We start from the raw sequence: 21,528 nt of genomic DNA, 5'->3' as shown, positions 1-21,528 counted from the left end.
GTAGTCGAACATGTACAAGTTTCCATCACAGCATTTATTTAATACAAAGCCTCATTATTTTACAATTATTTCTCCCCATCTTGGAGCATTATGATCAAAATGGACTTCACCCCCCACCAAAACAAATTACATTTTCCAAACATCTTCTGCTCTGCTCTGGCTTTGTGCACAGAGTTAGCTAATCCAAGCATTTCCCCAGAGCTGCATTTAAGCTATGGCCCACTCCCAGCACAAAAGTGTCTCCAAAAGCACTTTCACCCCCTTCAGCACTCATGCGCTCATTGGTCCTGACATTTTCACTTCAGCCATGACAAATGAGCTGATAGCTGTGATCAGATTGCACACAAGTACTACTTTATCTAAAGACATATCATTAACTCTCATCACTATCTTCCAGTATGATTCTTCTTGTTTAATTTGTTGTGAAAATGCAGCTGAGTTTTAAAGCATCAAAACCTTAAGTAACCACAAATAAACGCCACTAAATAAAAAGGGGCAGATTTGGACAGGATCAGAACATGACTACCATTAACTAAATGTGTCTCAAGGGACTTAAGTAACTGTACTCAACCTCTGCCCTAGTGCAAACATGCCATTTGAAAGTTTTCTAAAGGTCCCTTCCCCCTTGGTAGATTGCAAATGTTCTCTCTCTCTTTCTCTCCCCTTTCTCTCTCCTCTCTCTCTCTCTGAGAAACATAAATAAAGGGAAACAATCAAGCATAACTAATAAATTTGGAAACCAGTTTCTGTCTCTTAAAATGACTCAAGCTATCTTTTCTTAACATGAATCTGCCTTTTCTACCAGAAACGCTTTTCACTTCGGTGTTAGTGAAACCAGTTCGTTTTTATAATCTATAATAGCAACGTTCGACCTAAACTATTTGGGGGGGGGAATAATAATTGGGTGCATTCTGAACAGGAGAATTGTTCCCTAACGGCTAAAGAACCTAAGTTCCACTTACACAGTTGTCACTGAATCTAGAAGCTTTGCAAGGTATATTATTTGTAACTTTTCCAAGCAATTCATCTGAGAATAAACATAAAGGCAGAGTCAACTGTGGCACAACAGATCTTGGGAATAGGGGTCATGCTTTGAGGTAAAGTGCTATTCACTTCTAGACCATGCAAGGAGCTTTTTATTCCTGTCCTTATTGGAATCAGTTCCCCTTACCAGAGCAAGAACAAAGCCAAGTGCTCATGTGAGGTTTGTGTATAAATCAGAGGTAAGCTACTTTAAGTGTCACTTGTGATTTTCCTGTTGACAGTGTTCACTTAAATAGACTGCTAGGGCTAGCCATACTGGCAAATCTTAATAGTTCTTAATCTGCATCCTTCTTTTTTTTGGAAAAAAGTTATTTGCCCCATTTTTAAAAAACCCAAATAACTTGTGTAGCATCGTCTATGATATCAGATTGTGCCATGTCAAATGCCAAGTATTCATGAATAAAAGCAAATATTACAATTTTTGCCTCTTGAATTCTTTTTAGTAAAAAGTATTATTTCATTTCCTATGATTAACAAATAATGACATATTATTTAGCAACTAGATCAGTTTCAAATATTGTGATTCCTGTAATTATCTGGATAAGAATATTACTGAAAAACATGGTTTGTCCTTAATACAATTTCTATATTTAAAATCTCTAATATAAAATCTTCAGAGAGCTTTTATTTTAAATAATTAACTAGTTGGTACAATGCTAACATGTTGAAGATAATTATAATGTGCACTATGATGGCCAGAAAACTTTTTATCTGCCTAATGATGTTGACAATGCAGCATTTAAAAATGTATTTTGATTAAGGTGCAACTTTATAAAGAACCAATACATTGCATTTGATGTTGTACATTTTAAACTATTGAGTTTATTGGTTACAGTATGGGAAATAAACAAAATTTAATGTCATCATAATTATTTATCAAATGCTTCTTTGTATGAAAACAGTTTCATCAGCCCTATTACTTTGAAAACACAACAAGATTTAAGCCAATGAGAAACTGAATAGTACATAGCAAGGGAATATAAGAAAAGTTGCAACTACTATGGCAGATTAAAACTTTATATTCTACTATATATTTTTTTTCAGACACAGGAGGAGTACTCTAAATTAGGCAACTGCAATTCATTGGTTAATGGAAAAGTAACAGTAATTGGATCAGAATTGAATAGATAAAGCAATCTTTGGAAAATAATTGAATTGAAAAAAGGCCATTATATTATTTTTAAAAAAGGAAAAGATGAAAGGTCAGCCATAGTGAAAATTATACTGCACTTTCACCTAAATTTAGTACTCACAGAACAGTTCTGGAAAAGTTCTGGGAAAGTTTGGTTTTCTCTATTGTTCTGGGTCTTTTGTATCTTAACCTCAAACAGGAAATTTCTGCTTTGAAGTCTTGAAGCAGGTAACAACATAGACTGAGACTGCCAGATTTTGTCTGGAGCAGGTCTTTTGAATTTCACAGTAATCAGGATTGCCAAAATGAAATGGGTACAGTTCTCTCATATATATATATATTTCTTAAACAAACTTCGAAATCATAACAAGGCAATTTTACTAGGGTCACAAGTTAAGTATGAAGTAGTGTTGAAACCACCAAAAATAATTTAGTTTTCCTAGTTAATATTGCAACATGTTTTGTTTACAATGATTTTTTTTATCTTACATTTGTTTTTAACTAGAACAAGGTTCCCCAGCTGATATATTGGGATAGATTTAAATAAGCAAATGTTACTGTATATGTTTAGTGTTTACACATTTAAGACTATAGGAAATAATTTTCTATGCAGCCTGGATATTGATTGCTTTGTTATTATATTCTTCCTTATCCTTATGCATGCATATTATATTTTTCAGATATGAATTAAGAATGAATAATTTTGAGGGCAAAATATGAACATATCCCCAAATCATAGAGCTCTTTGTCTTGTCTTAAACACATCCTACTTCTGCCATCTATGTGACAAATCTGTGTTGCAACAACAATGGTCTAACATGTACATTGATCTAATACATTAAACAAATAAACAAACCATGTCATAATCTAAAAACTGACCACGTTTCCCAGCACTGCCATCAACAAGCAAATACATCTTGAATATTCAAGTGAACCAAAATTGGTTTTTCTAACAATGATCAAGTGGTACACATCCACTAAATCAAATCCAAACAGAAGCATGCATGTGTGTTAGTGTTGTTTTAATGGCTACTTACTGGCATGCACAGCAATGGAAATTCCCTATTTTAATCTGCAATCCAATATAGCAGACCAGGAAGTTAAGCAAGACAAAAGGTAGAGCACAACATTTTGAATCACTGCAGAACCATTTTCGCAGGCTGCACTTCATATTTAGTGTCCATAAACCTTACAGTTGTTCCTGAAACTTGTAATTTAAACCTTCCACCGAAACATTGCCCTACGCAGAGTTGTTTGCTAAGAAGAGACTTATGAGGAGACTAAGTCTGCAGGTCCCAGACAACAGAGAGCATAGAAATCTACCAGCGTCAAACTCTGAGACACGAAATGTCAAGAGATTAGGAATGGGAACTGAAAATATAGTAGAGGATGGCACATTGGTGATATAAATAAATTTTCATTGTACACTTGTTAATCCTGCTCCATTTTTTTTTTTTTAATATGAGCTAATGCTCCAGTGTCAAAATATATTTTTCCTGTGTTCCTTGCTTTGGTCCCTTTTCCTGATGTTCCAAATGCAAAAGATAACATTTTTTGTCAAGTGTATTTAGTCATCAAAATTTCAAATTAAAATATCAATATTAAACACTTAGTTACATATACACCATAATGAGCTTTTTTCCCTCCATTTTTCATTCATAAGCAAAAACTGAACCATGTTGGCTGTATCAAGCTTTTACTATACTAAAAAAAAGCAATTAAAATGTCACTTAGCTTTAACTCAAACAACACCCAAGCAAAATATATGACTTGATTCTTTGATAATGTCTTTCCTACAAGATGTTTATAATGGAAGTACATCTTTATTGTTTTATTCAAAAAAATTCAAGATTTTTTCATCATAAAAACCGGTTTCTCCTGTGTCTGGTCTGTTAGATAAGGGAATTGCCTCTTAGAAACAGTCACGTGCTTCAGTCTAAGCCTATAATACTTACAGTATTGACCTGTATTCATGGAAGTTTATACAGTCCAATCAGATCACTGTTACAAATATAAATATTCTGTTTGTTTAAAAAAAGTAACTTTCAGACAACTTCTAGGCAGTTCTCAAAATTAGAAAAACAAATATACTTTAATGTAGATACCATACTTTAACATTGTTTTTCTTAAGTTGAAACCTCATTGGAATCCCATGCATATTATAAAAGTACTTGATACTTAATATGATAAAATTATTTCAGTCATGAAATTGAGATCAGCCATTCCTAAATAAAATTCTAATATTTTTTAAAAATCTCCCACTAGACAGGCCCTATCATTGCAAGCTTTTAGAATAGCAAACTTATAACGAAGATAAAACAAAAAGGACTTATGAGAACACTGGAATTGCAAAATCAGAAAATGTCCAATTAAACATCGTTCATCCACACTAATGGGCATATACTAAATCTGTTTCTATATTCAAAAGAAGTGGGCATTTATCTTCTGTAAGGCTATGAAACTTTGGCAGGTTATGTGTTCTACACAACCTCATTTCCCATTCAGTTGTTAAATCAGTAAGACTATTGTATAAATTGAAGCATATTCAGAATCTGGTCATCAAGACCATTTTCTCAGATTTTCGTAGTAGAATTCTTACATAGTTACACAACAACCATGTGTGACAATCACAAGCTGTCAAATCTAGAACAACAATCTAGAACAAAAATGTCATGCAACAAATTACCACTGTTTTAAATAGACTTATTCCTAAACAAAGATACAGTCTGACTCTTTACCTAAGCATACATAGAGCAGCCTAGGTTTCCGCTTGTTTAACACAATACAAGTCATATAAACTAATGTTAACCCATGCATCATTTGAGTTATGCGTGGTTTAAAAATGCCACTTAGAGCACATGTTGCTTACTTAATAAAATACATTCATTTCTTTTTACACTAGCAAATTTAACTTTTTTAAAGTTTTCCATAGCTTTTCTTTCTTGTGTTATATGTCTTTTATGCTATATATAAAAGTCACTGTTATTTTGAAGGAGACGTACAAACAAATACAAATTTGCAAAGTTATTAAGAATTTCTCTGGCATCAATCTACAATATCAAGCTTTAATAACTCACACTGTATCTGTTATTTTGGTACAGTTTCCTATTGAGCTGTCAACTGCCAATCATTTACAAATATTTACTTGTTTATTTTGCAATATGCATTGCCTATCAAACAAACTACATGCAAGACTCCCATTGCAAACACATATATATAATCTATATGAATAAACACATAGACCAAATTAGTACAAGGCTGATTCAAATCATTTTCCTCCCCTATACAGTAATGGCTTCAGAAAAACAACAACAGTACACTAAAAAACACTAACAAAAAACCCCCAAAACACTAACCTGAAAAACAGAAAAGATACTTGGCATGCAGACAGATCTTTATTTCTCCACACTGCATCTGACTTTCCTTATAGATAGAACCAATTGTCATTTTCATCTGTTCCTGCTGCAACTCTATAGCTCCTTGCTTGATAGTAAATTCCACTGAATTCAATAGGGCTTACTTTAGTAGACATACATAGCCTTACACAATAAATGTATTTTAACTATATCAGTTACAGTTGAGAGCATATAATTAGACACACAGATCACATTGTCAACAGCTAACCAATTACATTCCTACCTTTAGGCCTCTTCCTGGTCCATTTAAGTCTATAGATATTTTATCACTAAATTTGATAGGAGTATGGGTATTTAGTAATGACTTATGAGCCCACTGTTTACATATTAAAAACCGAAGTCTAAAGTATGCCATCAATGACACTTACTGCATTCAAATTTCTAGTTAGATTCTATTTCGTGTTATCAATACAGTAGCATCAAACTCATAAACGTTACGGTTGTATACTAGAAATAAATCGTTTCTACTCTTGCATAGTTCACAGGGTCAAGGTCTATTCTTTCAACACCAACAAAATAAAAGCACCATCAATTAAAAGAGCTAAACTATACCTTATGAATAGCACATTCAAAAGCTAAGCTTCAGACTACCTGACCTCCATTTATTTTTCTTGCTTGATTTTTTTTTTTAAAAAAACTCTTCTTCCCACAAACACAGATATTCAATAGTCAATACCTGATTAGCCTGTAGTATTTCTATGACATACAAACCTGGATCTATCATCTTCTTTCTAGCTGCATCATTACATACATATTCATCAGCCTGATGATGAAAATTCAAGGCATTTTTATAAAGTTGCTGAAATCTGAGCTTCTGCTTGTTTTCTCAAGTCTTGGACAAACATAACTTTAGGGTGAGCTGAGCAGAGGAGAGAGAAAGAGAAGCTTGCATTTTCGTCTTCCTTTCATCTTAGTCATTCAGTCAACCATTCAGTGCCCTATTCAGCAGAGCTTTTCATTATGCAAAAAAATGCTAATCCTTTCCGATGCTTTCACACTTCTATAAACCCCCATTCCTTCCACTGAAAAGCAATTATATCAGTTTACCTTTCTGTCAAAAACAGGATTAATATTCCAAAACCTGAATCTCTTTTGTTTTTCTATCTTTTGCTTGAGGAAACCAGAGATTAATAGAGGACATTCTCCTTAGAGCCAGAATGCATTATTTTAAATATGATTCTGTTAAGCCAGAGAAGAAAAGGGGAGAGATGAGGAGAAGGGGGGGGCTTTAGTTGCTGCGGAAACTCCTTTCTGTGGCAGAACTGACCTTCTCTTTCCCGAGGCTTGAATAGAATGAGCCTCACTCTGGTCTATTAATCAGAAACAAATTATGAAAGAATGTAGCTGGACTGGTTGACACTATCCTGTCTTGGGAGACTCAGTAACAGCGTTGTAACAATGTCCTCTTCATGGGTAATGAACAGCCATGACAAATGGGGGCTGAGAAACTATTTATTTGCATATGCAAATTATCACACAAAGGAAACATGTACAAACAAGTGTCATTGTAAGGTGGATTAGGCAAACAGCATTTTCTTTTTAAGACATTCTATACCCCAGAACATTAGTCAGCACAATTAAACCAGTCTCCATGGAGACTAATGAAATTTCACCATGGTATGAGTTAAATTAGATAGCTAGTTATGTGTTTTCCCAAACCAACTTGAAATCCATTATTGTCTCAGACAATACGGCAATTGTCCCAGACTGATCTATGCCAGTTCAACAAGCTCCTGAGTTGACAATTTGCATATGTTAATATAATTAAGCACTAATTATATGAAACCTGTACATCTTCAGCGCACACTTTCCCTGGGCATTTTTCAATTTGAACCTTGGCCAAGACTTTAACCCTTTGAATTATCTGGAAGAAGGAAACCGTGCCTTGTGGGTACAGCCCCAAGGCAGATGCAGGAAAAGCTCTTCCTTTCTAAATACAGGGCTTAACCTGACTTTTCCTATTTCCATCCACAAAGTCAATTTTTATTTTTTAAAAATGCAACCCAGTCACTACGATCTTGCTTCAAAGCTTACTAAAATATTTAACATTCGGCTAAATAAAAGGGTTGCCGATTCATTAATTGTCAAGTTTGAAATTGTCATACACACACACACACACACACAAATCTAGACTGATCTCAATGCTATGACAGCAATAAAAAAAGGAATGAGGACAGAAAAAAGAGCAACCAGGAACTAATGAGCTTTACATAAATATATGCTGAAGCAATTAAGCAGTGTTAATTACTATGACAGCAGTTAATTGAATATAATTAGATATTTTAAGCCACTGACTATTGCACAGTTAAGATTAATTTTATTGAGATTAATTGTAAATAAGAGTAGATTAACCGTGTTTTGACAGGCAGGCAGAAGAGGAGGAATCAGACATTCCCCCTCTTAAAAAAACCCCATATATTATTTTAATGTCACACCTTAGAAACATCTCCTCAATAAACATGACTTTTCAAAACCAAACAGACAGGAAGCTTGAAGAAAAGCAAACAGCTTGCAGAGATTAAAGAGTCTTTTGTCCCTTTTTCATATGTATTTCTTTTAAAAGACCAAATTAAGTAAGTCTGGTATACATTTTTTTAGGAAGGAACATTTCACACCGAATGGAAAAAATGCTCTATCGCAGACAAAATCCATGCAGCTGTTCGGAACTTAGCCCAGATGGTCTGAAGCTATAAAATACCATCAAAATGATAGAGCTAAGGGCCTTTCCAAAATGTGATAAAGTCGCAACCTTGTGTGTGACCTAAATTTTCAGCCATCTATAGCTTCTTCCTTGATCCTTTTTCAATCTAATCATAAATATTCAAAAGACCTCTTTTAATGCAACGCCACCAATGCACAACCACTTTAAAAGGCTAATATCTTACTAAAAGGTCCCTTTGTTAATTAATACGATACAACTAATATCACTCAGGCACAATAGCAGACTTTTTATATCACTTAGCTTAATTCACTTAAAATCTTATTTTTAGCCAGTCTTCAAAGATCTAAAGAATACTCACTGCAAAATAATCCAAGCATGCTATTGGAAAAAGCATCAGAATGCTAACAAATCACAAACAAGCAAAGAGCCTCAATTGATTCCAGAATAAATCAATAAGGGATTAACACAATATTTTTAAAGCAGTACAATGTATATATCATATAAATGAATATATCATATAAATGTATATATTCAATACCTTATTATCTCTATATTGAGGGAAAAAAAGGCTTTACAGTATTGCGCATGTTCCTATATTGACTATCAACTCCTTTAGTCTTTTAAAGCAAAAATCCCAAAATGGTATGTGAAACAAGGCTACAACAAGCCATTCTGCAGTGAAGGATTTTAAATCATCCAGCCTCTTCTAATAGACTTGAGACTTATTGAGGTAGAAACCATAAAAAATGAAGAAGGGAAATTTAATCCCTGAAATATTGATTTGCACATTAATATCATATAGGCAGAGGGCAATTTGGCTTCATGGAAATGACACATTGTCGACCCTTGCTGAAGTCAGAGCCAATCTAACTGCTGAACATGTCTGAATCTCAAGAGTTATTAAGGGCTTCCCTTCTTGCCTATATGACTTTTCTCCAGCCTACCAATGCAATCTTAAATGTATTATCTTTAAGAAATAATTGTAAAACCTCAGGGGTTTTCCAGTTAATGGAAGGAAGGCTAAACCACATCAGATTCTGAAATGCAACATTAAACCCTTGCAATCAACAAAACCACCTCAATTCTCATCCATCCAGTGCAGGATCTAATACTGTTATTAGAGATAATCAAATTTCATTGTGTAAATTTAGGCTCATGGTCAGAGTGGAAGCAGTAAATTCTGCAATATTAAACAGTGATTTTTCTCAGCACTTCTTTACATAGTCCCTGATGATGAACAATAAAATATTTTGCTATAGATGCACAACCTTGTATCTATTTTAAAAGATTCGAGAGATACATACTTTTCCTTACCACTTGAATTTTTAGAAAACAAGCTAATATCATTCCTAAACCTACCAAGCAGGTACTACCACTACTATTACTGTGACTTATACAGATGGTTTATTTGACCTTTCTTTGTTCTTTGAATAGATTTCATTTTTGAAGATTTATGACCATTGCCTTCTATTTAATTGACCTTATATGTTCATTCCCACAAGAAGGAAAACTGAATACATGTTTGCCTTCCAGAAAGCCTTCAAAGCCCAAAGCAATGCCAATGGGATGCTACAGCCACAGTGTATAGATCCTGGAGTATGAATATTCAGCTAGGCTCACTGAATAATCTGAGGGAGCCTCTGCACTCAAGCCAGGTGCAAGAGGTTAAAACAGCTGGCTAGCCATCTTTCATCTTGGTATGCCTTCCTACTGTTTGAAACTGTCTCACGGTCCTCCCCACAAGCAGGCAGTCCTCCCCACAACTATTTTACACACACACACACACACACAGAGAGAGAGAGAGAGAGAGAGAGAGAGAAAGACAGAGAGAGACAGAGAAACAGAAAGACAGAAAGCTCCAGTTGTATTCTTTCTCCAAAATCTCACTGCAGAAAAGGAAACTCTTTCAAAGTCCAAAGTATGAAACTAAATGATTATATTTAAACAGTCAGGTTTTTTTTTTTTTCCTTTTCCAACCCTTCAGCCCTGTTTCATTTGTAGTATTTTCATTCTCCCCCTTTCCTTTCTGGCTTTCCAAAAGCCAAGTCCCTTCTCCCTGTCAGCTTTGTCAGTAAATAGAAAGTAAAACAAGGGTTGATGGCACTGAGAGTGTTACATACCCAGGCTGTGTTTTTGCATTGCTCTCAATGGAAGCGATCGATGCCCATGTCACAGTGGTGTTCCCAATCGCAGCCAAGTGTCTGCCTCAACCTAACCAACAACAGGCAGGGCTTCCAAGGCTGCTGCTCACTACCTCTTCCTTTCATCCATCCACTTAGACATCCACCAAACTCTCAAAGACAGAATAAACTATCATCTGCTCTTCAATCACCGCTCTTTAAGGATCCAGCCACTGGAAATCCTTCCAAAGGGGAAATCACAATTTCAAATATACATATAAGAGAGATTTATCCAACCTTCAAAATCATCAACCCTCCTCTCCCTCCCTTTTTAATTTTTTTTCCTTCTGCCTTTTTCTTTTCTTTTCTTTTTTTTTCTCTCTCTCTCTCTCTCTTTCTTTTCCAGCTACCTGATCCTTGATTAAAATGGAACAGGGTTAATAATAATATGAAAAAGGCGATGAGAATGAAGGAGAGGAAATGCAACTGTCAGATACAGGAACAGTCAGACTTCCTGCCTGACCCTGCGGGGTCTGCCTCAATGTAAATCCACCATCTTCTGCCTGGCAAGTTGTCTTTTGGTTGAACTGATTTTTTTTTTTTTTTTTTGGTGGTAGTGGTGGTGGGGAGGGCGGGAGGGGGGGGTGTAATGTTTGCGATGTATGCCTTGGTACCTAAGGTGGAAGAAGAGGAGGAGGAGGAGGAGAACAGGAGGAGGAGGAGGAGGGTGTGTGTTTTACTGAATGGAAGCGAAAAAGCCTCCTCGGGACGGCGCGAAGGCTGAATCCGGCTGGCTGAGCCTCTTCTCTCGGCTGGGCCCAGTGCCCCGAGCAGCCGAAGACCCCGAGACCCCCCTCCCCCTCCAGCTGGCAGGTAACAAAAGGAATACAGCAACGTCTGTTTGGGGGGGGGAGGCGAGGGGTACGGCTGGGGAGCAGGAGGGAAGGGGCGGAGGGCACGGGGGGCGCAAAGTTTCCGATCCCCATGTTTACAGGCGAGGGCAAGGTTGCAAGGCAGGCGGGGGACGCCGAGACGCGCCTCCCTTAGCCGCCGCGCGAAGGGATGTATGCGCGGAAAGGAACCTCGGCGCCGCTTCCCTTACTGACCGGGAGAAGTACCCGTCTCACACTCCGCACGACGCAGAAAAAAGAATATATATAATATTATAACATATATTATATATATATATATATATATAATATTATATTTCTTTGGCACAAATCCGATGCAAATAACCTAACGCCGGAGCCCCACGCGGGAGAGAGAAAGGGAGGAAGGAGCGGAAGGAGGGCGCCGGCTGCCTTTTCACAAAGGGAAGAAGCGCTGGCCGAATCTTCCTCAGCCGTGCAGTCCCCCTCCGGCCAGCCTGGCAGCTCGGTCCGGCCAGGACGCCGCTCGCTAGAAAAGTGGCGCCCCGGGAAAGGCAGCAGCCGCTCCTCTTTAGCGGGCTTGCCTCGCTTAGTTGCCTGCTACGGCAGGAGCCCAGCCCGGCTGCTGCAAATGCCAGCACCCCACCTCGAAAGGACGCGCGCGCACACCCGCCGAGACCGGGGAGGGGGGGGGACACCCTCCGTCCCACCGGCACTCGCACCCCTCAGCACCAAATGCCAGCCCTGACCCCCCCAAAGCACCCTAAACTTTCCCCAGAGGCATCGCGCTCCGGAATCCGGGGTTAAAAGGGTGGGTGGGGGGGGTGGGAAGAGAGAGAGAGAGAAAGAAGGAGAAGGAACAGGCAAAGACTTTTGACAGCCGCGCCGTGGCTCAAATCAGCCCGTTTCCCAGATCGATTTTAAAAAGACACACACAATGCAAATATATATATCTATATATCTATATATCGTCTTCTACCAAACGTTAAAAGATTCTTCACTTAATCCAAAAGTTACAATTTGGAAAAAAAAAAATGGGTACCCCAATCCCATCCTCCCGAAATTTAAAAGCGAAGGAAGCAGCTAAAAACGAGAAAAGAGATAGAAAAGGGGGGGTGAGAAAGGGAGAGATAGAGAGGATCAGTAGATGGGAGTGTATGTGTGCGTTTGTGTGTTTGTGTGTGTGTGTGTGTGTGTGTTTGTGTGTGTGTGTGTGTGAGAGAGAGAGAGAGAAAGAGAGAGGGACAGAGAGAGAGAGAGAGAAAGAGAGAGGCAGGCGGAGAGCGAGAGCGAAATATCAAAGATTGTGCAAGATCAGCTTGGAAAGATAATCGATACTCGACCTAAATTTAACACAAACTACTCAATAAAAGTTAAAGAAAAAACTTACTTTCCATTTCCCCTCGCAGTTCTTACTGGATCTTCGCCTCTCTGTTTTGTTTTGCTTTATTTACTTAACAGCTGATCACATCCAAGTAAACGACAGAAGGTTCATTAAAAATAATAATAAAAAAAATAATCCTCCAACTTTATTGGGTGAAAATAAAAATGAACAAGAAGTGGGGGCATGGAGCGGTCCTTTGGGGTCCGGGAGTTGTTAAAGCAAGTGGCGACCGCGGTCTCGCTGTTTGGTTGTGAAGGGGTTGGGAAAAGGAGGAAAGGAAATGAAAATCCGATATGTCTTTATTCTGCTAATTATTATCGTTTTAGCCCTGTTTAAAAAAATGGCTGATTAAGTTGAGTGCGCATGTCTTTGTGTGTCTATTCCCGATATGCACTCTGGGAATGAGAGAGAGAGAGAGAGAGAGTGAGCGAGCGGGGTGGGGGGGGGAGAGAAAGAGAGAAGAGAGAGAGGTGTAATTAGCGAGGTGATCAACATTCTCCAGACTGCAAATGACGCGCAGCGCGGACTTACTGTCGCTGCTGCTGGGGACTGGCAGGGACTGCGGGAGCCACACCACTGGCCCCAAAGCAGAACGGGCAGTAGGAAAAGCAGCTTCACGGACACAAACACAAGTCTGCAAACTTCATTAGTAACACAGACACACACACGGACGCGCACACACACACACACACACAAATAGATGGCTGGGGGAAATTAGAGAGAGAAAGTGAGTGAGAGAGAGAGAGAGAAACGGCAAGGGAGAGAGAGAAGAGGCAGAGGGAAAGGAAAGAAGATTTGCTCTTCTTAACTGCTCAGGAATGTGAAAAGATATGGGTGCAAATTAATTATTCCTCCCACCAGGGAAGTTCTTTCTTTCTCTCTCTTCTCTGCCCCCCCAACTCTCTCTCTCTCTCTCTCTCTTTTTTTAAAGAAGAAAATATGCTTTGGATAATGAATGTGGAATGTGCCTCTGTATGGAAAGGAAGTAAGGCTAAGGCGGAAATTTTTACTCTTTCAGCCTTAAAGAATAATTTACATGTTGTTGAGGCTTTATTTATACACACACACATACATACACACATACGCCACTGTACATACATACAGTGGTACTGTGTCTAATAACTGTAGCAATGTATACATATTAAGAGGTATGCATTATTGCACACACCTATGGCAGTTTAATCTCTCTGGGGTAATTGGTCCAACAGCTCAACAAAAGTAAATTTATAATAACAAACAGTATTTTTAATGTGTAATCGCAACAATAAACAGAATTTTAAAAAAGCATAAACTATTGTCAGCACATAGGATTATAAAAAGAGAAATATTTTTGTTCTTGGGTTCGCTAAAGATATTGAAAGATATGAAAAAAGAGGATATGGGGGATAGCGCGTAGATGCCACTATAAATAAGAATCTCTTAGAAATCTGCAAGGGATGGAGATTGCTTCTCATTTGAAAATCTAATTATCTTAACCTAATACTACAGATGTGATGTGAATATGAGTGACACTTTCATTAAAATATAATTAACTAAAACCAGAAATCGAGATACTTTTAAATATTCCCCACTGTAGATTAAAAATCATGTCTATTCAAAGTGCATCCAAACACACCAGAGGGACACCTGCCCCAGTCCAAATGATATTACAAAAATAAAAAGTCCAAAAATATTGGCAACTAATACTTACATATAAAATTATATTTTTAATCTTAAAGATCTTATAAATGTGAAAATAACTTTCCAGTTGATGAGTCTCTACAATTCCTGGTTCCTGGAGTGCATTTAAAATTCTTATCTTAGGCCTTAAGAACTTAATACAACAGAAAGGTTTAACACTATTCCTTATAACAACAATGTATAAATATGCTGTTTTTAGAGTTCTTGTACCATCCAATATACAGGAGCCCCTGACAAATCCTAAAGCTAACATTAAAAAGAAAATTTCCACTTAATATGAATGCATGCTTGCCAGCAAAGACATCACACAGGCCAAAGATAGGGAGGTGTGATGCAAAAAGAGGTCTTGGAAAATGGGGAATATACCCACTTGGACATCCAGTTCCTTATAGGCAACTTAAAATATAATGACATTTCCTAGGAAAGAGAGGAAAGTAAAGACATCCAGATTTTTTTTTTAAAAAAAATAATCTTTGCATTTAAGAGATAGTTTTGATGACATAACATCATAAGACTTTTCCTTATGGAGGGTAACTTGATCTTGCTTGAGAATTAGACCTACTTCTCAATAAAATAAAACTACTGTGTGCATATCATAAAGCTACTCAAAAGAAGGAAGTGACAGCCTCCTCCTTGTTTACAGAGAGGGACTACTGAGGCTAACAATACATTTCCCAACCCCCATTTTCAGACATTTCTGGGATTATGGAAAATAGATCTCTGGCTCTTTTTGAAATGAAAGGAAGAGTCAGGTTGCAGAATTCACTGACCAGGCTTGAGTCAAGGACGTTTAAAGTATAGCAGCCCATTTCCTAACCCAGAAAACAATGCAGTTTGATGAAGAAGCCCCTCAGTATAATTCTTCTACTTCCAACTCAAGTGAGAAAAATTAAAATAGTTTGCATAGCAGAAGTATATGGAAACAACGACCATGATATTGCAAAAAAAAAAAAAAAAACTTTTAATAGGGTTCCATCTATTTTTAAAAGATGTTTTCAGAAACTTCTATACCAAGACATATTTCATGCCAATGTCTTCCTTGCCCTCGTGGTACTGTAGCTCCCTTTAAAGAATGTTTTGGTGGGATTTTTTTTTTCCCTGTAGCTAAAGGGGTACCCATAGGAAATGTAAACAGGAGAGTCCATCCCTAGGTTTCCCCCCCCCCCTTTCCATGTTTTGGTTTCGCAACCTCACTCTTCAACCTCCTTTTCATCTATCTACTTTCAGCCCTCAGCTTTCCCTAAACTGGTAGAGATCGAGATGGAAAAGGCACTCAGGGATCCTAACAGTTTAGAAGAAAGCCGGAGATTGCCACGTAGCTAGGAAAAAAAAAATCGAAGGAGGTTAATTCCGAAAGGCAGCACAGGTTGTGTGTGTCTGCGTGCGTGCGTGCGTGTGCGCGTGAAAACAGCAAAGTGCGTTTCGGGCAGGGCAGGGGGAATCAGCCAGGAGCACCCGAGGGCTGGGAATTAGGAGAGCTGCCTGTTTGGAGAGGATTCCCCTAAAAGCTCGGCCAGCTTTTCAAGCCTTTTTCCTTTTCGTTCCAGAATGCTTGCTCAGCTGATCGCCCAAGACCTCCGTCTAACCTCTTAGTTCCTTTTCTTTGGTCCCTACGGCACGGCTCCAAGGGAAACCTCTTAGGGCAACCCACCCTGATACTTGTGTGTATGGGGCGGGGGTGGGTGGGTGGGGGTGGCGGTGTAGATTTTTCCCAAGGGGGGGGGAGAGAGTAGCATGATCTTCCAAACAGGGAGAAAGGGAAAGTTAATGGCGTTGTATTTCACATGTGTGGGAAAACAGACCGTCCGATTTTGGATGCCACCCCCACGCCCCTGAGCGAAGCAGACTTTGAGCAAGGCTATAAGAGCCAGCTCTGGCCACTCATTCTGTCAGACAAAGAGCGTGCCAAGGCAGCCGAGAGACTTTTGTGCTGCATCTCCAAAAAACCTGTGCTAGGGACGTACAGGGCCAGGAGGAGGATATACATAATTACAATCTCCTCTCTTTTTAATAACCCGACATAATTCCCTAATAAATGGCGGGCCTCCCCCACTTCCCTCTCTCGCCCAAGGGAAAGACGATCCGTGCCTTTTGAAAGCGTCCCCTAAGTCTATAGATGAGCTCAGTTTGAAACGAGGTATTACAAGATCTCGGTGTTAGAGACCCCTTTATCTAAGCTACAGACACTTTCAGATCCCGAGACCCCCTCCTTCCTCTGCCTTTTTGTTATCTCTTTTCCTCCCGGGGGCTATTTGACAAAGGCAGTATGTTAACTAACATTTTTTGTTTAACTCAGCAACTTCGTTTCAAACCACACTTTTCAAAAACACCGAGGCCAGTTTTCAGGACCTTCCGGGAAGCAGGGAAACCGACCCGAGGGCCAAAACGTCGAGGATCGCCAGCCATGGTTTTCTGGGGGGGGAAAAAAGAAAAAGAAAAAGCGCCCAACAACTCCGGGAAACCCTTTTACTCCGGCGAGGAGCACCGTCTTTGGGAGCTTGGTGCTTCTTTCCAAGAAAACAGAAGTTCCCCGGCCCGGGTCTAAGGCCCGAGTCTACTTTCGGGGAAGTCACGGAGCGAGGGTTGGGCTGGAAAGAGTAGCCAGTCCGGTTCTACCAGGCCAGGCATCTTGATCCAGCCCAGCCTGGGGAGGGAGAGACGGAGGGAGGGAGACGCCGGATCGGCACATGGATGCCTGTGCAGGTCTTGTCAGTAGCGGTTGCTTGAACCGCATCCCTCCCCCCCCGTCCCAAAAAAAACACCCGCATCCCAACCTCCAAGCAAGGAAAGCTTCGCAGGCAAACTGGCTGGCGTTCCTTCTCCTCGGGAGCTTAAAGCAACGAGCTTCCTCAGCTGCTTCCCGGAGTCTCCGCAGGCTTTAAATACCCTGAACCTGAGCTTCTTGGCTTGGATGGGGAAGGGAAAGCGCGCGGGCACGCGCGCGCGTTCGCTTCCTCTCCCTTCGCCCAGCCACACGCCCCGGGAGCGGTGGGTGAAGGAGCTGGGCGCCCTCTGGTCTTCCGAGGTCAGCGCTTTGACAGGGCTGACCTGCCTCCTCTCCCGGCAACCGCCCTCGTCTTTATAAACACAAACAGCCGGGAAGGACTAGCCGCCAACAATAGCAATTCCCCAACTTCACCGGCTCTTGGCTGGCTCTGCGTTCCGGCAAATCTCGGGCAAGGAGCGCTTATCCGCGCCACCCCGTCCTTCCCCCACAGCAGGGCCGGCCCTCCGGATGGCCCAGGGAAAGCGCTTCACCTTTTCTGCGGAGTGGGCGGCGGGAAGAAGGGAAGGAGACCGGGGGCGGCGGGGGGGGGGGGGAGAGGAGAAAACCAGGCAAAGAAAGCAACGGAAAAGAAAGACTAAAATCACGAAAAGCGGACAGAAAGGGAGAAAGACAGCGAGGAAAAAGAGGATAAGTCATAAGCCTCCCCATCCCTTAGTGAACAGAAAAGAAAGTCGGTAAACAAAACCAATAGTTCGCACTGCCAGTAAAATAGGAGGTTTTGGTTGTTGTTGTTGTTATTTAAGGCAATATGCTAAACTATCTCCTCGGCAAACCGTGATTATAAAGTAACCAAGCAAAAAGTTATTTTCGCCCAAGGAGCCAAGTTTTCCAAAGAAAACGTATAGATTTTACAACTAAATAAAAGCCGCCACCTTTGCATTGTCCCCATAAACTCCACATAAATTAAAAGTACCGTTAAAGGAAAGCCTCCAGCAAGCAACATCTGATCTGACTTACCGAAAGAAAAAGGAAAAAAAAAAAAGAGAAGATAATTTAAACCATATTTAATTACAAAAGCAGTAACCGAAAAGTAAATCAATCAATCCTTTCTCTCCAAAATGTTATCCGCCAAGGTAGAGAAATGATCATTCGTACAGTCCTGCGTCCAAAGGCTTAACCGAAACTCCAGTCTTGAAGAACTGATTACGGGGTGTAAAAATAAAAATAATAATAATAAAAAAAAAAACGGGGGAAATGGGAACTCTCAGTGTTCTAGAGATTTTCAAATTTTGGCTGAAAATAATGGCAATCGGAAAAGCTCGATGAAAAAGTTAAAAGAAAATATACCTCTTGAGGAAAAAGACCATCTCCTTGTCTTCTTTGTCTATCAGTCTCCAGTTAAAGCATATGGAAAATCTTTTCAAAATGCCCAGATTTGGCACATTGTCATTGCAAAGAGAGGAGTGCAGTGATGCTGTTATAGAAAATGGGAAATAAATTCAGGATTGGGTGCTGCCTCCTTCAATGCGGGTTTATCTAAGTTTAATTTAATATTCCGCAATCACTGTATGATCGCATATAATTCACCAAGATTTTAAAGGGCTTTGCATAAATACGCGAACCTCGGGCATCAAGTCATGTAACCCGATTAGTTCTTCTTATTTATGGGTTCCCCCCCTCATTAGATGCACTTTAAATTGCAAGTGCAAATAATAAAAAAAAAGGATTGAATAACAGGGTTTGGATAAGCAAACGATTATAGGAAGAACTGGCTTTAGAAAATTCACTCAAAACATAAAATCAAAAAGCACAAAACGGTTGTTTGTAAAACACTAAACCTTTAATCGATTTATTGGCATTCTGATCGATTAGATAAACGGAAATCCATGGTAAACATAAAGGCATTTAAAAGCATTTCCCTCTAATTTCTAACAAAACTTTTATGTTCCGAGGAGGGGAAAAAAATTATCAAACGACTAACAGGAAATTCTTCAGATATCAAATTACGATAATAAAATTATTTCCACATGGAAAGGGATAATGACAATGATGATAGTAATTATAATAATGAATAATTCAACAGCCCTTTGACATATATAGAAAACCTGATTCAGAGCAGCTCGAGAGGAGCTAGTTTTAGGAGGAAAACAGTTTATTAAGAGAAATTGACTTGAAAACTGACGTTTTCAACTAGACTGACAATTGCAGGGGTGATTGTTAAAGTTATGCTAATTCCCTCCGCTATCAAAAGAGATTCCGGCCCATGTTCTCCGAAAGCGTTGCCCTTTCAATCGAGTTACTATCTATTTGTAAAATAAGTATGTAAATACGCCAGCTCCATCTGAATTACAAGAACAAATATGGGCTTATATCGGGGTTTGCGAGGAACTGGTGAAGACCGAAAACGGGTGCCTTCCTTCTAAAATAATCCACCGGGATGGCTCCACTCGCGCTTTCCAGGTCTGGGGAGAAAACAAGGCAGCATAATATATATATATATTATATATATATTTGCTATTTAAAGTAAAAGAATAAGGATGAAGAGTTGCAAGCACGAGCCACGCAGCAATCGGAGCTCGTGGCATTCAGGCTGCGTGAAGAGGAAGTGTTGCTGTAACGGGTATTATGTTTATTTGATAAAGAAAATCAATGAAAGTGGCTGTAAAGTAGTTAGTGAGGCGTGTGTTTGGGACTCGGGTTGAATAGTGACTCCAGCGGGCTGGTCGATCAGCTCTAAGAGCTCTGGAAATCTACCCTAACCCTCCGCCTCGGTTCATCCCTTTCTCACGCAGCCTCTGCTCATCTTCGGAGTCCAGGGAACTTCCCTGGCAGACTCCGCCCTCGAGTCTTCCCCCCGCCCCGTCTCTCCCTTCCAATTTCGTGCTGGCATCTTTGTCATTTCCCCCCCCCCCTTATTTTTTGCTAGGGCTGTAACTTTCCTCTTACCCCACCGGTCCCTGTCATGATGCCCCCCCTCCCCTCTTTCCTTCACCCTCCCAGCGCCTACCCACCCATTCCTCTGCTTTCTCATCTCTTCAGTCAGCTCGTTCAGCGAGCCTCCCGGCTGAAGGGTTCATTTCCACCCCCAGCAGCCAAAATTTCTAATCCCGCCCCCCCCCCTCCTTCATCTGCCAAGCCCAGGAGTGGGAGCCCTGAAACCACCACTAACGCTGGGAGCAGAAATTTGCTTTAAATGCCATTTCTAGGAATAATAACACAGTGCCTTTTAGCATGTGCAGAGTTCATCTGTACCCAACTGAGAAACCACATGAGTTAAGTGTCAGTGCCCAGCTACCCTTCTCTTTCTAACAATTGTGTGGGTGCACCCACAAATAAACACAGTGCATGGTGAGCAGAATGAGAAACGGAAGACACTATTATTGTCAGCAGGATGACTTGGAAGTCAGCCCTGCTGCTGGCTTTTAGGCAGATTTATTTGCAGCAAAACGTGTAGATATAGAACGAAGCCAATGGTAAATGTATATCTGTGTCTGGGTATTTGGCAGATGTATGTGGGGGGTGGGGGTGGGGGAGGGGGGAGGAGAAGAGGGAGAGAGAAAGGAAGGTTTCAAAAAAAATCATCTTCTAAACCTTAACAGATCCAAACTGCTAATGAGTCACAAATATTAAAGTGCATTGAATCAGCCTACAAACCAGCTTCCAATCTTTAGAAGGGCCTAATTTCTCAATATAATTGGATTTAAATCAGTTGTCTCTTTGACCCAAACAGATTTACTTAGATGTAAGTCCCAGTCTGTTCAATGGGATTGTTTCTCTTCCTGTACCATGTTTTTTTCCCAAATTCCAAATTATAATTATTTAAACATCCACCTGTCTCTCTCTACCCCCCTTTCCCTTCTGTCTCTCTCTACCCCTTCCCCACACCCCCCCCCCACTTAACCCAAATAAATCTGAAATCATTCATTGGAATTTGCCATATATCCAATCTGTTTAAGATTAGGCTCTTGCCTTTCCAACTGTAATTTCTTGCACATCCATATGAAAGAGACTAAGGTGTCATCACTGGAGAGCTATTTTGGAGAAAATTTCTGGAGAAGATAAATGACCCTAAGGAATAAGTAGTTTTCTTTTGCAGTTTTTCCACAAATATTCACATTGTATCTATTTATAATTTTTTGCTTTGCTCTGGTCCACCTTTCATAGGTGGGAATAAAATTATCTTTTAAGCTTTGTAGGCCTTGAATACAGGAGCATTCTTTGCATATGCACATACAGAAAGATGGGGGGGGGACTCTTGTGAGTGTGCACTTAAACCACAGTTTTATTTCCATTTCCACTATCAGCTTATATAAAAACACAGCCTGCAAACTTGCAAACTCCATGAAGTTCATTTCCACCTTCTGGTTTGAATTAGGAAGCCCATTATCTAGGCCCCTTTATCATCTCTTTCCCCGCCTTGTGGCCTCGTTAATAAAAAGGGCTTTGGTGTGGTCAATGTTACAACATGGCAGCTCTAAAAGAAGCATTTCATT

At 39.8% G+C, this 21,528-nt stretch overlaps 1 protein-coding gene and 1 long non-coding RNA gene across 6 annotated transcripts in view; one reads left to right on the top strand and one right to left on the bottom strand.

The window, feature by feature from the left end:
* ZFHX4 (zinc finger homeobox 4) overlaps positions 1-18,620 on the bottom strand; it is a 198,334-nt gene extending 179,714 nt beyond the window's left edge. For 2 of the 5 annotated variants that reach the window (XM_034429996.3, XM_087890714.1), the window contains exon 1: positions 10,375-10,824. The gene's annotated coding sequence lies outside the window, so the exon portion shown is untranslated. Of the gene's footprint in view, positions 1-10,374; positions 10,825-12,633; positions 13,450-18,382 lie in introns of those variants that run through there. The other 3 variants (XM_060681930.2, XM_034429997.3, XM_034429994.3) reach the window with 3 other exon arrangements.
* LOC148114928 (uncharacterized) overlaps positions 11,056-21,528 on the top strand; it is a 92,693-nt gene continuing 82,220 nt past the window's right edge. The window contains exon 1 of the long non-coding RNA XR_015733401.1: positions 11,056-11,247. This is a non-coding gene — a long non-coding RNA (uncharacterized LOC148114928). The remainder of the gene's footprint in view (positions 11,248-21,528) is intronic.

This window comes from Pantherophis guttatus, chromosome 3 (genome assembly GCF_059756535.1).
Source record: "Pantherophis guttatus breed Tessera chromosome 3, ASM5975653v1, whole genome shotgun sequence".
NCBI lineage: Eukaryota > Metazoa > Chordata > Lepidosauria > Squamata > Colubridae > Pantherophis > Pantherophis guttatus.
Note: the sequence above shows the minus strand (reverse complement) of the source record. Positions and strands in the feature narration are given on the sequence as shown.